This window comes from Peromyscus californicus, unplaced genomic scaffold, assembly GCF_007827085.1.
Source record: "Peromyscus californicus insignis strain IS unplaced genomic scaffold, ASM782708v3 Scaffold_8__1_contigs__length_139910024, whole genome shotgun sequence".
NCBI lineage: Eukaryota > Metazoa > Chordata > Mammalia > Rodentia > Cricetidae > Peromyscus > Peromyscus californicus.
The window spans coordinates 106,946,551-106,961,551 of NW_026294606.1; the positions used below are offsets into that span (position 1 = coordinate 106,946,551).

General features: G+C 40.9%; 1 pseudogene; it reads left to right on the top strand.

The window, feature by feature from the left end:
- The window catches only part of LOC128103442 (liver carboxylesterase-like), a 74,562-nt pseudogene extending 60,066 nt beyond the window's left edge, over positions 1 to 14,496 (top strand).
- Positions 14,497 to 15,001: the final 505 nt, after the last annotated feature.

Genomic DNA, 15,001 nt, shown 5'->3' on the forward strand with positions numbered 1-15,001 from the left:
TTCAGACAGAAGAAATTAACAGTGAAGTTGCTTCAAGATTGGATCATAAGGTTACAAAAAGAAAGCCTGTTTTCACACAGTCACCCTTAATTTGTCCAGTAACCGTACAGCAGTTGCCTAATCAAATGACTACACAAAATATTTGGGCTCCAATTGAAATGTTAGATTTATGAAGGTTTAAGGAGGCAATAGTATCTTATGGCATGCATTCTCCATATGTAAAGCAAATGTTAAACTCTTGGTCAACATATAATAGGATTGTACCACAGGACTGGCGGGAGCTGGCACAAGCTGTTCTTGAACCCAGTCAAAGGCTTCAGTGGCTAACTTGGTTCAAGGATGAAGCTAAAAACATAGAAAAACAATGGAGGGATAAAGGAATACAAGTCTGCCAGGATCAGATTATTGGAGAAGGTCAATATGCTTCAGCACAAACACAATGTTTTTATGATGTCCAAACCCTAATTTTATGTCGAATGGCAGTCTTGAATGCATGGGACAGAATTGAGGAACCAGGGAAAAAACCTGAGTCATCTACAAAGGTTATAAAAGGCCCTAAAGAATCTTTCACAGATTTTTTACAAAGACTGGCTTCAGCAGTAAAGAGAATGGTCCCGGATTCAGAAGCCAGTCAGATAATAAATGAATCTTTGGCCTTTGAGAATGTGAATGCAGCATGCAAAAGAATAATCAGTCTGTTAAAGGAAAGATCTGCACCTTTGGAAGATTGGAATAGAGACATAGTTAATGTTGAAGCCCATGAGCATGATGATATGTGGGTAGGAAAAGCAATTTCAAAAGGTTTGAGGAATGTTAGATGTTTTGGATGTGGAAAGCAAGGACATTTGAAAAGGGACTGTAAACAGGTCATTCCTAGAAAAAAATGGTACTTCAAGGAACAATGGCAACAGAATGCCCCTTCCTTCAGGAGTATGCAGAAGGTGTGATAAGGGAAAATATTGGACCAACAAATGTAGATCAACAAGGGACAGACAGGGTAATCCTTTACCTCAGTCTTCGGGAAACTCCCAGAGGGGCCTCATGCAGGTCCCTATAGCAAATCCAGTTCAAACATTTCCTGCAGTCATAGAGGAAACCCCTACTCAGAGCAATTAAATAACCAAATGCCTATTGGAATAAGTCATGCTGGTCAGGATGATGAAACAGAGAGAATAGAAAATTCAGGAGAAAACCTAAAGAAAATTTTTTGGCAAACTTCTATTAATGAACAAAGACCAAAATTATCGATAAAAATAAATGGTGTTTTGTTGTCTGGTCTGGTAGACACAGGTGCGGACGTTACCATAATTGCACCAGAATTTTGGCATCCAACTTGGCCTCTTCAGGAGGTAAACATTCAACTATTAGGAATTGGGACATTATCTCAGGTGAAACAGAGTGCAAGATGGCTTGAATGTATAGGTCCAGAAGGACAGAGAGGAAAATTAAAACCATATATGGCTAACATAGCTATGAACCTGTGGGGTCGAGACTTGCTGCAACAATGGAATACTCAGATTAACATCCCTCCAATCTCAGAAACAAATCATAAACTAGCACATGTTTCTGAGAGAAATATTAGAAGGCATTATTCTGAGTGGTCACCAGCCATCCATATTATACAAGAACAGGGCACAACAACTGATGATCTTCCAAAGACACCAACAGCTCTACCTTTAAAATGGTTGACAGACAAGCCTGTATAGGTCCAGCAATGGCCTTTAACAACAGAGAAACTCCAGGCTTTAGAAGAGCTGGTAGAAGAACAGTTAAATGCTCAGCATATTGAAGAATCAATCAGCCCTTGGAATTCTCCTGTATTTGTTATTAAAAAGAAATCTGGTAAATGGTGAATGGTAACAGACCTTAGAGCAAATAACAAAGTAATTCAGCCAATGGGCTCTCTACAATATGGAATTCCTTTGCCTGCTCTGTTACTAAAAGGATGGCCTCTCCTAGTTATTGATTTAAAAGACTGTTTCTTTTCAATACCCTTACAAGAAAAAGACAGAGAAAGATTTGCTTTCACAGTGCCTACTTATAATAATTCTCAACCGGTTAAAAGATTTCAATGGAGGGTCCTCCCACAGGGAATGTTGAATAGCCCAACTCTGTGCCAATATTTTGTACAACAGCCATTGGAAGTGATACGTAAAAAATTTCCTAAATCTATAATTTATCATTATATGGATGATATTTTACTAGCTGAATCAAATGTAGATACTTTAGAAAGAATGTTTGAAGAAGTAAAGAAAATTTTGCCTTGCTGGGGATTACAAATTGCTCATGAAAAGATACAAAGAGGAGATTCTATTAATTATTTAGGATATAAAATAGAGCTACAAAAAATTAGACCCCAAAAGGTGCAAATTAGGAGAGATAGACTACAGACTCTTAATGACTTTCAAAGATTATTTGGAGATATTTCTCATCTACAAACTATTGTTGGGGTACAAAATGATGAACTGCATAATTTGTTCAAATCCTTAGAAGGTGACAAGGATTTTAATAGTCCAAGAGAATTATCACCTGAAGCTGAGAAAGAAGTGGCCTTGGTAGAAAAGAAAGTACATGAAGGACACGTGGATCATATTGATCCAAAGCTGGATTGCATTTTGGTTATTTTACCTTCTAGGCATTCTCCTACAGGAATATTAATGCAGAGGTAAAATATTATATTGGAATGGATATTTTTACCAAATAAACAAAATAAAAAATTAAAAACTGATGTGGAAAAAATCTCTGACTTCATTTGGAAAAGAAAATTGAGACTTTGTCAATTAGCAGGAATAAACCCAGCAGAAATTGTCATACCTTTAACTAAGGAGGACGTTAAAAAATTATGGACAGAAAGTGGACCTTGGCAAAGAGCTTGCAGTAATTTTTTTGGAGAAATTAACAGCAAATATCCCAAAAGTGATAGAATTGATCTTATAAGAGAGCTGATTGGATCTTGCCTCAAATTGTACAGGAAAAACCCATATCTGGAGTTTGTACATTTTATACAGATGCTAACAAACAAGGAAAGGCAGGTTACAAATCAGAAAATTGAAGTAAAGTGGTTCAAAGTCCTTATAATTCAGTTCAAAAATCAGAATTGTATGCTATTCTGTTGATATTAATGGATTTTTCAGAATCTCTCAATATAGTAACTGACTCTCAGCATGCTGAAAGAGTAGTATTACATATTGACACTGCAGAATATATCCCTGATACTTCAGAATTAACCTCACTATTTATTCAATTACAAGATATAATCAGGAAAAGGAGTCATCCTTTATATATAACTCACATTCGATCCCATACTGGTCTGCCAGGACCTCTAGCACAAGGCAATGATGAGATTGATAAATTATTGATAGGAAATGTGCTGGAGGCTTCAGAATTTCATAAAAAACATCATGTCAACAGTAAAGGTTTAAAAAAGGATTTTTCCATAACCTGGCAACAAGCCAAAGAAATAGTAAAGAAATGTCCTACTTGTTCCTTCTACAATCAAACACCATTACCAGCAGGATGTAACCCAAAACATACTCAAAGGAATGAAATCTGGCAGATGGACATGTTTTACTTTGCAGAATTTGGAAAATTGAAATATGTACACCATACCATCGATACTTATTCAGGATTTCAATGGGCAACTGCTTTGAGTTCTGAAAAAGCTGTTCTGTAATCACTCATTTGCTAGAAGTTATGGCCATCATAGGCATACCTGCACAAATCAAAACTGACAATGCTCCATCATATGTCTCTGTTAAAATGAAACAGTTTTTTGCTTATTACAATATAAAGCATATTACAGGTATACCACATAATCCTACAGGTCAAGCAGTTATAGAAAGATCAAACAGAACTCTAAAGGATATGCTAAATAAACAGAAAGGGTTAACAAATGCCCCAGAAATAGACTGCATAATGCTCTATTAACTTTGAATTTTCTCAATGCCAATGAGAAAGGAACAACAGCTGCAGAGAGACATTGGATAATAGAAAAAACTACAGAATTAAATCAGCCTATATACTTTAAGGATGTGCTGACCTCTGAATGGAAACCAGGGTATGTGTTACGTTGGGGACAAGGTTTTGCTTTTGTTTCTACAGGAGAAGATAAGCTGTGGGTACCATCAAATTGATAAAGGTTCGATTTGAACAAGAGAAACCTCTTAATAAGAGGAGGTGATAGTTTATCAACCAACATGAACATCCAATTTAAACTAACTTATACCAGTAACATATGTATTTTCATTTAATCAGATAATAACTTGCCAAAAAGGAACATCCCCAAAATTAGTCTTGGGGAAAGGTTTTTGTTTTTGTCTTTTAGGAGAAAGAAGGTTAAGGAATCTGAAGAACACTGGACAAATGAGACAACTGAAGAAAAGGGACAAATCATCTATCCCAGGAAACAGAGTGAAACAGTGTATGGGTATATATTATCTAACAAATTTTATAAGTCTTCCTAAATGTTTGTTTCTGCTCTTCTCTAATGAAATTTAACACTATTGGTCTTCTAATAGTCCCAGTTCAATTAAAATTTAAAGCTGACTTTGGAGTTGGAGAATGGCTCTCTCCTTCTTTAAACTCAAGCATGTTGTTAAAAGGAAAATGCAAACTCCTTGTATCATGCCAGAATAAAAGAGCCATCTTCTGCTATGGGACAGGAGAAAAACCAAATTAATTAAGGGACTATTCTATTACTAATCTCAACTCTTTGATTCTATTCTGATTTTTAAACTTTTCTTAAAGTATAAATTTTATATCAAAATTTACAAGATTAATATATATATAGATATATATAAATTTTAAACTTTGTTAAGATATGAATTGTCATATAGAGTACTAATTCTAGAAAGAAAAATGGCTTCAATATATATATGTCTTTGTGTTCAAGTCTCTTATCAGTTTTCTGCAGGAAATCACGGCCAGGCCTAACATCCACTGAAGTCTCCAGGAAGAAGATGGGGCCCCACAACAACAACAAATTATATTACTAAGCTGACAAACATCATCTATAGATCAACTTTTAACTACAAGTTGCTCAGAGCAATTTTGAGATGACTAGCTGAGATGATCCAGTCTCAAAGACTACTTGAATAAGGACTTGAGATAAACCCTGAACTTTGGCATTATACACAGACTGGATAATGAAGGATATAGTTACCTTTCCTAGATTTGACAATTAACCTAAAATTTTTCTTTTCAGGATAAAGATACCTTCGCCCACACCCAGCAGGAAGCAATTTTAAGAATACGACACCCACATTCCCAAAGAGGTGGTGTGGGGTGGGTGTTTTTTTGGTCTTTTAATGAGTTTTGGGTCTGGGATAATTTTCATTGTTTAGGGGAGTTGATTACAAGTTGTTGTCAAGGGTTAGGAAAAGGGCTAAGCAAAGGAGATTAGATTTAAGATTCTTGTTTAAAAAAAAGAAAAAGGAAAAGACAATTACTAGTTTTAAATACTTTACATTGCATTGGATTGTTTTATATTATATACAAATTATATATATTGAAATTGATATTGTTAGAAAATGCTACACATATATTTCTAATTGTACTTATACCATTCATTTAACAATGTAATGCAATTTTCTAATCCTTGAATGTTATTATTATCAACTGTTAGGATATAAAGAAATGAAAGTTAGTAGTTACACATTATAATAGAACTTGTAGTCATATTAGGTATGTTTTCAAGATTGAGCAGATATATTTTAGATAGACAGGTCATCTTCAAACCCTTCAGAGATCTACAGAATATGGCATTTAAAATGTTTTAATAACTTAGAAAATTTTTCTTTTTTTTATGATTATGAGACATGTCGACTCCTGGCAGTACCAATCTACTTCAGAGAAAATATGGGCATTGAAGAAACTGCAATTGGAGTTAACTTTCATTGTGGCAAAAGTTAGCCACTGGACAACAAAGTATCGTCGAATCAACTGCTGACAAACAGGACATGAAACAAAGGACTACTGATTCTTGCCAAAACAAGTGTGGTTATGGCTTTATCAAAAGGCATCTTCTGAGGCCAGGACAATATGGCACCATCCCTGAAGTGACCTTCACAATCCGGAAAAGGTACAGTGCCCTTTTCTTCGAAGGCAGCTGAACAGGCAGTGGACTGATGGCTTCTGATGTGCAGTGGAAGAACAGCTGATAGAGTTATTCTTGGAGTAACTAAACTCACACCTCTCAATAGTAGACTGGCATTTAATAGAAGGATATGGAGAAGAACGGGATGCTGAGATGAAACTACACACACACACATAGTCAAGAAGAATGGACAGCTGAATTAAAAAAGCATCAACAAACAATGCTGATATGAACATAGCTGAACAAGTGCTCTTATGGTGTGGTTGAGCATTCCTTGGGTATATGCCCAAGAGTGGTATAGCTGGATCTTGGGGGAGATGGATTCCCAATTTTCTAAGAAAGCACCATATTGATTTCCAAAGTGGTTGTACAAGCTTGCATTTCCACCAGCAGTGGAGGAGAGTTCCCCTAGCTCCACATCCTCTCCAGCATAAGGTATCTTCAGTGTTTTTGATCTTAGCCACTCTGACAGGCATAAGGTGGTATCTCAGAGTTGTTTTGATTTGCATTTCCCTGATGATTAGGGATGTTGAGCAATTTCTTAAATGTCTTTCGGCCATTTGAGTTTCCTCTGTTGAGAATTCTCTGTTTAGTTCTATAGCCCATTTCTTAATTGGACTGTTGGGCATTTTGATGTCTAATTTCTTGAGTTCCTTATATATTCTGGATATCAGTCCTCTGTCAGATGTGGGGTTGGTGAAGATCTTTTCCCATTCTGTAGGCTGTCGCTTTGCCTTGTTGACTGTATCCTTTGCTCTACAAAAGCTTCTCAGTTTCAAGAGGTCCCATTGATTGATTGTTTCTCTCAGAGTCTGTGCTACTGGTGTTCTATTTAGGAAGTGGTCTCCTATGCCTATGCGTTCAAGACTACTTCCTACCTAGATGCCCTTCAACTGAAGAATGGATAAACAAAATGTGGTACATATACACAATGGAATACTACTCAGCAGAGAAAAACAATGACATCATGAGGTTTGCAGACAAATGGATGGATCTAGAAAAAATCATCCTGAGTGAGGTAACCCAGACTCAGAAAGACAAACATGGTATGTACTCACTCATAGCAGGATACTAGATGTGGAACAAGGATGACTTGTCTGCTACTCACATCACCAGGGAGGCTACCTGGAAAACAGGACCCCAAGAAAGACACGGGGATCGCCCAATGACAGAGAAATGGAATGAGATCTACATGAACAGCCTGGACATGAGTGGGGGTAGTGAAAGGTGAGGGTCGAGGGAAAGAGAGCTTGGGAGAGCGAGAGATCCCAGCTGGATCAACAAGAGAGAGGGAGAACAAGGAATAGGAGACCATGGTAAATGAAGACCACATGAGAATAGGAAGAAGCAAAGTGCTAGAGAGGCCCACAGAAATCCACAAAGATACCCACACAACAGACTGCTGGCAATGGTCGAGAGACAGCCCGAACTGACCTACTCTGGTGATGGGATGGTCAAACACCCTAATTGTCATGCTAGAAACCCCATCCAATGACTGAGGGAACTGGATGCAGAGATCCATGACTAGGCCCCGGGTGGATCTCTGGGAGTGTAATTAGCGAGAATGAGGAGGGTTTATATGAGCGAGAATTGTTGAGACCAAGGTTGGATAAAGCACAGGGACAAATAGCCAAATGAATGGAAACACATGAACTATGAACCAATGGCTGAGGGGTCACCAACTGGATCAGGCCCTCTGAATGGGTGAGACAGTTGATTGGCTTGATCTGTTTGGGAGGCATCCAGGCAGTGAGACCAGGTCCTGTGCTCATTGCATGAGTCAGCTGTTTGAAACCTGGGGCCTATGGAGGATTGCTTGGCTCGGCCTGGGAGGAAGGGACTGGACCTACCTGGACTGAGTCTACCAGGTTGATCTCAGTCTGTGGGGAAGGCTTTGCCCTGGAGGAAATGGGAAAGGGGGGGGGGGGGCCTGGGGGGAAGGTGAGGGGGACGGGAGGGGGGAGAACAAGGGAATCCGTGGCTGATATGTAGAACTGAATTGTATTGTAAAATTAAAAAAAATAATAAATAAATAAATAATCATTATGACAAGAAAAAAAAAACATCAACAATTTTCAGAATTTAAAATCCTGAATCATGACAGGACACTAGTGGAATTCAGGTGTTTCTGGTACATGGACTGCTCTCATCCAATGTGAGGTTGAACTGTTGACCTTGTGTACATCCTAATTCACAAATGAGTCTGTCAGATACGCTAAGCCTATAGGCTGAAGATGATGCCCCAACACTGCTGAGAAACCTCAGGTGACTGTCCAGGCAGCTGGCTGTTTCTGTCAACTCACAATTTTTTGGAAGTTTCTTGTATGTACTTCCTGTTTTTATTTTTATTAGGTAATATTATTTCCATCTTGGGTCTCTGAGGGAGTTGAAGATTAGTTAGTTATAGTTGAAGATTAGTTAGGATAGAAAGTAAATTAGGTACATTTTGGACTTACCAAAATAGGATAGATAATGAAATTATTTTCTCTGAATTTGTCAAATAAAAATGGACTAGACATTGTTTAGGTATTTATTACTTGTATATATGAGCTATAGTTATTGTACTTTTGTATATAGTTTTCTTATGTTAGTTATAACCTTTTTCCTTTTTTCTTTTTATTAAAATAAAAAAGGGGAAATATGGTGATATTTTATTTGTACTGAAATGTGATTTTATTTGTATGTTAATAAATAAATTTGCCTGGGGGTCAGAGCTATTAGCAAGCCAGAGCAAAAGCTGGGCGGGGCCGGGCGGTGGTGGCGCACGCCTTTAATCCCAGCACTCGGGAGGCAGAGCCAGGCGGATCTTTGTGAGTTCGAGGCCAGCCTGGGCTACCAAGTGAGATCCAGGAAAGGCGCAAAGCTACACAGAGAAACCCTGTCTTGAAAAACCAAAAAAAAAAAAAAAAAGCTGGGCGGGGGTGGTGCACACCTCTAATCCCAGCACTTAGTAGGCAGAGCTAGGTAGATCTCTGTGTGTTCAAGGATACAGCCAACATTGGAGACAAATGCCTTTAATCTCAATACCAACCATAGAAGACCTGGAGGTCTGTACAGAGAGGCAGTAACGAGGCGGTCATGTGGTTGGGTTCATAACCAATGAGACAGCAGAACAGAAAGTCTTTATAAAGACAAACAAGCCAGGCAGTGGTGGCGCACGCCTTTAATCCCAGCACTCGGGAGATAGAGGCAGGCTGATCTTTGTGAGTTTGAGGCCAGCCTGGTCTACAGAGCAAGATCCAGGAAAGGCACAATGCTACACAGAGAAACCCTGTCTCGGAAAAAAAAAATACACAGGAAGTAGCTCTTTTTTCGGAGAGGTAGGACCACCGCGAGAGGAAGGGTAAGGTTTTTAGCTCTTATCTATTGCTCTGACCTCTTGGCTTGCTTCTTTGCATTGGTTCTGTGTTTCTTATTGAATAAGATGGTTATTTCTACAGTGCACTTGTTAGGGGAACAGCTTCCATGACTGATGGATCCATACTAGCAGCTACTGAGGACACAGTAATGGTTGTTATCCAGTATTGTTTTGGTATCATTGGCTTTTTCAGGTAATCCTGGGACTGGGGTAGACAATGGGTTCTGACTAGAACATGGACAGACCTGTGATTCCTGTCCTTGCCACTGGACCAAGTGGCTGCCCTACACTGGATCCAGCAGAATATTGACTACTTTGGAGACAACCCTGTCCAGGTCACTACCTTTGGCACATCAGCAGGTAGTACAAATGTGTCTTCACTTGTTGTGTGCCCCATGTCCAAAGACTCTTCCACAGAGCCTTTATGCAGAGTGGAGTGGCCCTGTTGCCTGACCTTATCTCTGACACATTTGAAGTGGTCTACACAGCGAGTGCCCTCAAAACTACCAACCCTTACTTTCCCAATTCATTCCTTGCCTCTGGTAATCTGGTGTCTGTTAATTGGGGAACAAGGATCATGGGAAATAGCTTCTTTCAATTAATTTCTGGAAGGCATAAAATTTAGAATCCATCCCCATCTGGTTTACATATGCTGAGGATGATATACAACAGAAAAGCTGTGCACAGGGTTTGCATTATTGGTAAAAACACATTTATATGATTTCCATATTTACTTTCTATTGCTGTGATTAAGATTTGGCCAAAATTGAACTGTTCAGGGGTCCCCCAGACAGTGGGATCAGGACCTGTCCCTAGTGCATGAGCTGGCTTTTTCGAGCCTGGTGCCTATGGTGGGACACTTTGCACAGCCTTGCTGAAGAGAGGAGGGGCTTGGACCTGCCCCAACTGAATGCACCAGGCTCTGCTGACTCCCCGTGGGAGACCTTGCCTTGGAGGGGGTAGCGTTGGGAGGAGGGCTAGGAGATGGGGGAGGGAGGATGGGGGAATCTGTGGTTTATATACAAAATGAATGGAAAAATCTCTTAATAAAAAAAGGAAAAAAAGGTTTGGCCAAAAGCTACTTGCAAAGAAAAAGGTTTATTTCAGCTTCTAGATAATAGTCCATCTTGAAGGGAAGTCAGAGTAGACACTCATGCAGGTCCCTGGAGACCAGAACTCAAGCATAGGCCAGGGAGGAACACTGCTTACCACCTTGTTACTCATGGCTTCCTCAGTTTGCTATCTTATACAGCCCAGGACACCTCCCCATGGATGACACTTCCCACATGTACCCTCCTGCATCAGTCATTTATCAGGAAAATTCCTGGACTTGCCTATGGACCAATCTGATAGAAGCATTTTCTCAGTTGAAGTTCCTCTTTCAAGATTACCCTCGCTTGTGTCAACTTGACAAAAAAATATCTAAGTGGGACACAAGGATTGAGGGAAAGGATCAGCTGGTATAAATACTTGCTGTGTAAGTGTGAGGTCCCAAGTTCAAATCCCCAGAGCCCACATAAGTCTAGAGGTAGTAATATGTGTCAGTAAACCCAGAGCTCCTGTGGACAGATGGGAAGAAGAGACAGTAGACTCCCTGGAAGGTCATAGTTCAGCTAAGCCACTGTAGACATATGCAAACAAGGGGTAAGATGACAAGTGCCACAAGAGGGTGTTGTCTGTCCTTCAGAGGCACAACATAACACACCATACCCAGTGTCACACGTGAACACCACACACAAAACCAAACATATATGCATACTGAACAATCTCTGCCCCAGCTGTCACCACTCGGCAACTGAAAATGTGAACAATTCCCCTTAAGTCCTTTCACACAACAAACAGTAGGATGTGTTATTTAAGGAAAAGGACAACTAATGGAATCAAGGAATACTGCTCCCTGATAAGAGTGATGAGCCAACCATTAATTGTTCCATTTACAGACGGTGGCCAATCTATCTGGATGTGAGATCAGAGGCCCTGGTTCACTGCCTATGAGACAAGACTGAAGCAGAGATTCTGGCTATCAAGCAGGTTGGGAGAATTGTGTGCTTGGAGGACCTGGTCACCAGGATGTAGGACTGCCTATCCTTATTACTTGAACCAGTTAACTTGTCTGTATGGTTAGATGTCCTTTTAACACTGTGTGCAGAAAGAACAAGATAGGCAAATTTTGATGTCCAGTTTCTTTTGGAGTTAAAATATCATCCTGAGATGAGATAGAAAATAAGGAAATAGTGTGGATATTCAGTGGGCATCAGATTATATATGTGACTGATTTTCAGCACTGACCCTTAATGCCTCACATGTCTTCATTATGATGCCTGGTGTGGTGGATGGTACATTCCTACATAGGCACCCTCGGGAGCTGTTGGCCTCTATGGATTTTCACCCTGTCCCCAGCATCATTGGTATTGACAGTGATGAGTGTGGCTGGGGAGTCCCCTTGGTGAGACCTAGTTCAAAGCCCCTGGGAACCTAAACTCAAATGGTGGGTGGTGGGAACTCAGAGATTACTTGATCTAGACCCTACCCATCCTATACTTAAGACTCTCCTCTACCTCCTAGTTGAAGGGCCTTGATCAAGTCATAAAAAAACATAAACAAAGAGACCCTGACAGATGTTCTGAAGAACACAGCAATACAGATGGTGAGAGACATTGACTCCTGTCCTAACAGAGAGAGTTCCCATATATTCTTCTCAGATGCCATTCCCAGAAATATAGGTTAGTGTATTGTGTGCTTCTGTGTGGGCTCACCCAAAGCTTGTACCATTCCCACATACCCTATCTCATCCCTGGCCACATTCTGTCAGAGACCAAACATAGACCATGGAAAGTATTAGCTAAGCCAGAGAACAAGCCCCTACCCTAAACCTGATGCCCCCAAAGATAAAGAACAGGTCAGGCAGGTCAGGTAGCATAGCAACAGAACAATGGGCCCTGACCAGTGACCTTACCACCTAGCAGCCTCACGACTTGCACGACTTGCATGACTTGCACGTAGCCCTTCACCTGCACGTCCCCCTTCACCTGCCCGTACGGCATGTCGTGCACCCCTTCCCTCCTTCCTGCCCCCTCCCATGCTATATAAGCCTTGCTGAGGAGAATAAAATTTGCAGTTTGATCAGAACACACTGTCTTGCTGTCGTCCTTTCGTGTCTCCCCCGTCCCTCTCATTCTCTCCCACAGGTGGGTCGCCCCGTTGATACCCCGCTGGCCGGGGCAACATTCCTTTCTCAGAGGCTGCTGTCTAGCTATCCAAATGTCTGCCCTACATCACTCTTCCTTATTCCTCCTGGTGTAGATGCTGACTCCTGAATGTAGTGTCCTGCTAATGGAAGAGTGCATGGGGGACATTGAGGACCTCCAAGCACAGTTCAGAAAGTTGATGGAGGACTTCATGTTTGTGATCCCTGCACTCTAAGTAGCACATTTTCAGTATGAGTACATCTTTAACAAGACCAAGGTCAGGGGGATCTCAAAACTGTTGGTCCCAGATGAGCTCTGTAGTGTCAGTCCTGACACATGTCTTCACCAGGTCTCTGACAGTTACCTCAGTAAATCCTTAGAGTAAAAGAATAGCATCTTATTCAAGTCCAGAGGAAGAAATATGTTAGTTACACTTGGTGTCTTGCCAAAACTGATCATCTGGGAATGCCAGGGTCACTGTTTAACCAAAGGTTGCCCATAGTCAATTCTCCAGACTAGAACTCACCACTCAAATCTGGTTCCAGATAATTTTAGAGCAAGGATTCTTGTCACCAAAGGTTAGGTGGAAAAGCTTCATGAAAGAAAACATTATGTCAACATGTGTCCTCGCTCCCAGGCTCCCATGCTCCTGTCTACTTCTGTGAGTTCCAGTACCAGCCAAGCTTCATCAAGCATGCCAGGCCATCCCACTGTAACCACACTCCCTTTGTCTTTGGTTCCTACTTCTGGGGTGTTAAAGGTGAGTCTTCCTTGTTGTGCTTGACTTGAATGGATCCCCAGATGAATTCTTCATGGATTACTGAGCTCTCAGTCCAGTTGAGGAAACTGAGGCTCTAGGAGAGAACATTTTATAGCTTAAAAAAACAAGACAAATCTAAACACAAAGAAACCAGCAAAACCTCAACCAGAGTTAGAACATGAACCTTCCTAGTTCATGCTAGTGCTAGAAGGAATGAGAGAACACAGGGGTAGGAGTAATCCTGAGAGAATGCAAGTAGAGGCCTAGATGGATCCTGGATCTGACTACTGAGGGAAGAGTTTAAACCAGGCCTGGGGTTCAGGTTTAGGCTATGGTTGCTATAGTAGAGCATGAGTTGGTACCTGCATGAGGTAGCAAGACTTGGACCTTTGTCTCCTTCTGTCTATAGTTGACTTCACTGAGAAGAAGCTACTGAAAAAGAGGATGGTGAAATACTAGGCCAACTTTGTAAGACATGGGTGAGAATATGCCCCTCTCTCAACCTCCTTGTGGCTGGGTCTCATTCAGGGCCCCCATGTGGGTGTGCCTCATTAGCATGTTTGGGTCCTTAATTATACCATAGTCTTCTCCAACCCAGGGCACACTTAGGCCAGTACCTTCTAGCTTTAGTTACTGCTCATCCCACAAGGACTTGGTGGGTGAGTAATGGTATTGTGGTACTGTTCTTTAGACTTTCCTCTGAGAGGGAGAGACAAAACTAGACAGCTACCCTTGCTTCATATGGAGTAGACACTTGTGGGTGTCACTTTTACTCTGTATTAGTAGACCAGTCATATACCCTCAGGCCCTTGGCCTAGTCATCTACTGCTCTGGCCCAAATCTGGCCCAAATCAATGGATCAGGTCTTGGATGAGAGTGACCCTTCACTGTTGGTGACATATCCACAGGAACCCCAACAGCAAGGGTCTACCCTACTGGCCTGAGTTGGTCCATAATGAGCAGCACCTGCAGCTGAACATTCAGCTTGCTGTGGACTGAGCCCTGAAGGCCAGAAAGCTGCAAATTCTAGATGAATACTCTGTCCCAGAAGATCTAGGAGCTAAAGGGGACTCAGGTCAAGCACACAGAGGTTTAGTGCCCTGTAACAGGAAAAGTGTGTGGGGTTGAGGTCAGATGGGGTCATCCTGAGGTTTCAAAGTCCATTTATATATCTTTATTTGTTCCAATATTCACATAATTACTTCTAATCTCAGTATTTGCCGTTGCAGTCATGTATGACAATCCCTCTGTGCATTACTCCTTATCATCCTGGACACATTTTATTAGACTCACTAAATACTATCATAACCATATAGATGTGTGAGCTCAAAAGTTCCTCCATTTTATTTAACACTTCACTGTGATTAGACTCCTTCCTTCCTTCCTCACCTCTTTTCTTTCCATCTTTCCTTCCTCCCACCATTTCCTTCCCATCCTCTCTCTCCTCTTTTCCAAGCCTCAGACTCCCTTCAAATGAAGCAGAAGCTTCAGGAACTATTGACTACAGGAAATCCTATGTCTTCCTTCAGCAAGTTCATGTTTTCTCATATTTCTAAGTTGTCAATAGAAAACCTGACTTCCTTAAGCCCCATTGCCTTCAT